This window comes from Theropithecus gelada, chromosome 13 (genome assembly GCF_003255815.1).
Source record: "Theropithecus gelada isolate Dixy chromosome 13, Tgel_1.0, whole genome shotgun sequence".
NCBI lineage: Eukaryota > Metazoa > Chordata > Mammalia > Primates > Cercopithecidae > Theropithecus > Theropithecus gelada.
Window position 1 is genome coordinate 41,651,889 of NC_037681.1, and position 4,685 is coordinate 41,656,573.

General features: G+C 42.5%; 1 pseudogene; it reads right to left on the reverse strand.

The window, feature by feature from the left end:
• Positions 1 to 1,883: 1,883 nt before the first annotated feature.
• LOC112604477 lies at positions 1,884 to 4,457 on the reverse strand (annotated as a pseudogene).
• Positions 4,458 to 4,685: the final 228 nt, after the last annotated feature.

Below are 4,685 nucleotides of genomic sequence, written 5' to 3' on the forward strand. Positions count from 1 at the left end.
ATTGCTGGAAGTAGTCCTCCCTTGGGAATGAAAAGGGCCAAAGTTGTGGGTAAATCAAAACTTTCTCTTGTGGAATACTAGGAGAATGACAATAGGAGAAATCACTCCCACCTTCAAAACCCTTATCTCAGGATAAGGAATAAAATGGCTAAGGAAGAAACAGGACCCCATATACTGCTTGTTGATTTAAAGCACAATGCATTCCTGGAGAAATTTCTGAGATCGGTGCCACTACCAAAGACCTGAAGGAAGTAAGATGTGATTTCTACCACATCTTTATTCAACTTGTCTATTTGGCTGGTGTAGAAGACAGACGGATCTTGGAGAATGACAGTGAAGTATCACAAAAACAATCTGATAGTGACTCCAATTGTACCTGCTGTTCCAGATGTGATTTTGTTGCTAAAGCGAATCAGCACATTCCCTGGCACCTGGTGTGCAGCTATTGACCTGCCCTTTTCTTTATGCATCTTAGTATAGACCTTTAGTAGTTGTTTGACTTTCATCCAGTAACACCAACAATATACCTTTACTGTACTACCTCAGGCAACATCAACTCTCTAGCCATTTGTTATAATCTAGTTCTCAGGCAGATCATGCTGGTTCATTACATTGCCGATATCATAGTGTTTGAACCTCATGAGTGGATATTGCAATAATCTATGATGCATTGGTAAGAAACTTTTGTACCCCAAGGATGAGAAAAATATATCACTTGCAAGATGACTTCAGGTCATTAATCTACCCCAGGGCCAGGTGGTGAATCATCTAAATACCTGGATAACACTTGGTTGCAGCCTATCTATCTCCATTTTCTCCAGGATGGTGACATCTGGTCACTCTATTTAAAACCACCACCCTTATACCAGTTACACAGTCTTGATCTATTACAGTGAGGGCCACAGTGGTGTGGTAGAAATACGTGTCGTCAACATAAGAATGAGCTAGGTTTGTACCATGGTTTTGCCACTTATGCCTAAATGTTTCCTTGGGCAGGTCAGTTTCTTCAACAAAAATCCAACTCATAGAGTCAGTATGAAGACCACATGTGATACTATGTACGATGGAGAATGAAGTTACATCTATAGAGCCCTTTTATATTCAGACACTTTATGGATTGTGTGTGTTGAGTCTATGTGCATTTTTATTACCTGTTAGCAGATGAGGAACAGAGGTTCCGCCAAGTGGATTCACTTGCCCAGACTCGCACTCTGTGGAGGTGGTAGAACAAGGATGTGAACTCAAGCCGTTTTTTTTGCAAACCAGTGTATTCTCTTCATTTGGCCTGTTCCCACTTTGCCATGGAAGAACGCAAGCCCTAAAATACCAGCAGTGTATAAATACAGGTTCTGTGCTGTTCTTTGTGAATTCATGCTCAACTTCACTGATCCTTCCTTCTCTGATTGCCTAGAAATTCTCTGTCTAGCCATCTGGGGACTCTATCTTTAAAAAGATCAGAGGGTATTTTTCTTTTATTTTTTAATTCTTATTAAAAAAAAACTTATGGTTTTATTGTATCATGAAACATTGAAATATCAGGAAAAAATCAATGTCTGGGTGATGAGGCAGCTGCTTTCTCCTTCACTTCCTTGTGTAATTAGAGCAACTTGTCAGTAGATTGTTTTTATTTTAAAAAAGGACAAATCTTTGCATTACTTAAGTCTTTCTAAGGCATGCACTAGTACAACACAAATTTCTCCCATCCTATGCAAGTAGTCTAGCATCCAAACATTATGAGCATGTCGATGGCAGCAGTGCACTGCACCCACTCCCACTGCAGCCCTGCTCATTTGTGTATGATATTTGGAGCAACTGGAGGAGTGTGAATAGTACTGACAAGAGGCAGGAGGAGGAAACCTCATGAGTGCCTGGCTGAGAGGAGGTCAGCCCATGCTGTGCAGGGCAAGCCTGAACATGTCATTGGTGCAATCCCACACCTCTTTGATGTTCTTTAACAGGAACATCTGGTGGAACCCTATGATGGAGTCTTCATCTGCCTTAAGCTGACCTACCACCATGCTGAGGATGCAGCTATCTGGTATGGGCCTGTTACTGGGAAGTGCAGGAATCCTTGTTTCTTAGTCTTACTTGGAAGAAAGAATTCTGCCAAGAGAAAATTTAGCACTCCCACCTCCAAAAGAAAGATAATTTATTGAAGGAAAATAGAGAGCAGAGAGTTTATTCAGAGAGAGAGGACATTCCAAAAGATGAGGCAGAGTGGGCTGCTGAAAGAGAATGAGCCAGTAGCCTCTGAGAGTTCTGCACTCAGTTTTTATGATACCAGATTTTTTCTTGAAGTTCCCACCTCTGTCATAAGTCTCTGTGCTTTTACTTTATTTAGTTTTCCTGCTTCTGCCTTAAGTCCCCCCCTGTTTTCCCATCTAGTTCCCACCCCAGGCTTGTGGCCCTTTCCTTACTGAAGCAACCTCATCGTCTAGGGTAACACCTGAGGTTCCAGGAGATGAAGGATGCAGACACACAAAGAATGAGGTTAAGAGCAGAAATTTAATAGGCAAAAGAAAGAGAATAGCTCTCTGCTGCAGACAGGGGTCCTGGGAAAATGAGTTGCTCATCCACAGTGAAATGTGGGGATTTTTATACATGAGCTAGTGGGGAGGCAGTGTCTGATCGACACAGGGTGCAAAAAACAAGTTAGGATCAGGTGTGCCATCTGCGTAGGGTGTGAATCTCTGGCACCCCCCACCCCAGTCTTTTATTGTGCAGGTGGGTTCTCTGAGCATCTCCATGTTGCCCAGTTCTTTCTTACTGTACACATGCTAACGAAAAAGGAAAGGCGGACCCTGATGGTGGACTTGCCTGGCCCCCAGGTAGCCCTTTTCTGTTGGTGTAGCTGCAGGCCTCCCCTTGTGCAAGCTTCCAGCTTCCTTATCTATGTTTGCAGCTTGATCTTTCAGACTGCTCTTTGTTAGAAAAGAAGTAATGTCTAGGGCTGCCTTTTTGTTAGAAGGGAAGTTCTGCTGAGGACCCTTGCCCTCACTATCTGCCTAAATAATTTCTTTCTATCTCCTTTATCATTACTATTCATTGGTGCACATGCATGGGCCCAGTGTTGGATAGGAATTCTACCGAATGGCTGCATTGCTCATTACTGCCACCCCAGGAAGGTTGTATAGCCTTCAAATCTATATGTATTGTGCCTGCATATCTCTTAGGAATTTCTCTGTTGCCTTCTTTCCGCCTAGCAGCATGTAGCTAGCTACATTCTGACTAGCTAACTGCAGAGTGAGTGATTACTGGGCATCTTAAGGAGTGTTCCTTTCTGCATAGGTATTTCTCCTCCTCTCTGCTCATATCTAGCATGCATGTTTTGGATGGTCCCTGGGGTGTGAGATTTTCCAGACCTCCCTTTTCTCAGGGGCTCTCCCTTCCTGCTTATTTCTAGCTATCTGCCTACTCTAACAGGCTGATGATCTTGCACCATGATGCTGTGCTGGATTTTCTGGACCAGAAGGGAAGGCTAGCTTTCTCCTGGAACAGCTGTCTTTCCCATGTAGGGCGTGACATGTCAATGTAAATTGCACCTACTTGGTTTGTATTGTAATCAAATAACTGGTAGCAATGTTGAATGAAGCTGGGTCCAGTCTGCTCCCAAATTGGCTTGCCTCATATTCTGGAGCATCATTGGCCTCACTGAGACCCAAGGGGCTGGCACAGTGGCAGCAGCAACACAGTGTGCTCTGTGACCACTGTCCCTTTTCCCTTGTCTTCCTTTGCCTGCTCCACTGCACTCTTGTTTTTGCTTGAAATTTTATTTTCCCATTTCGAAAATTGCCTTTCTATATATTTAGCAGAAACTATATTTAGTGTTCAAAGCACTTGAACGTATGTTCTCTCATTTGACAATCTGTGGAATGGAGGAAATTGTCTTTATTTTATACACGAGAAACTGTGGCTTGGGTAGGGTAAGAATGTATCAAAGCTTACGAGGCTGGTAAGTGGAAGAGCCTCCTCCCTCCAGCTTCAGAGCTTTTTTTGCACTCTCTCAGTGCTGCAAGAGCCTCTAAATACCTGTTATCTCTGGGAAGCCAGTTTTCTCTTTTGTCCTTTGTACCAGACATAGCTTCCTTTAGAAATATATGGGTATATTGTAACTCTCATAGAAGTTCTTTCATCATTGGGCTACAGAAGGTCCTGAAATTTCTCAGGAGAACTTAATTCCAAAATTCTGTTAGAAGGAACACCCCACCAAAAGCCAGAACCATCAAAACTGAGCAAACGTCTAGTTTATCAGGCATGTGGTCTTCTCTCAGCATATCTTATATTGACAGTAATAAAAATGTTCTCAATATTCACCAGCAGCTTACTTCATTTCAGATATTATTCAACTAGTCTTCTCTGAAACCTCCTATTAAAAAAACCCACAAAACTCTTGAAAGAAGAATGATAAATGCTTTAAAAGTCCACCATTGAGCCAATAAGAAACTTACATTCGTCATGGCCCAAAAAGTATGAAAGCGGAAGTGAGAGGGTGGGAAAATTGCAGAATGTGGGTTTTTCACTGAGGCCACCTACTGCTTCCTGGGCTGAGCTTCAGATTTTAAGGCTGGGATAAGAAGTCAATACAAAGAGTTTGTCTTATGTGGTGGGTCATATAAGACCCCATTGTGTAAAAGCCTATCACCTAAGAAGAGGTTCTAAAACACAACAGAAATCCTTACCAATTC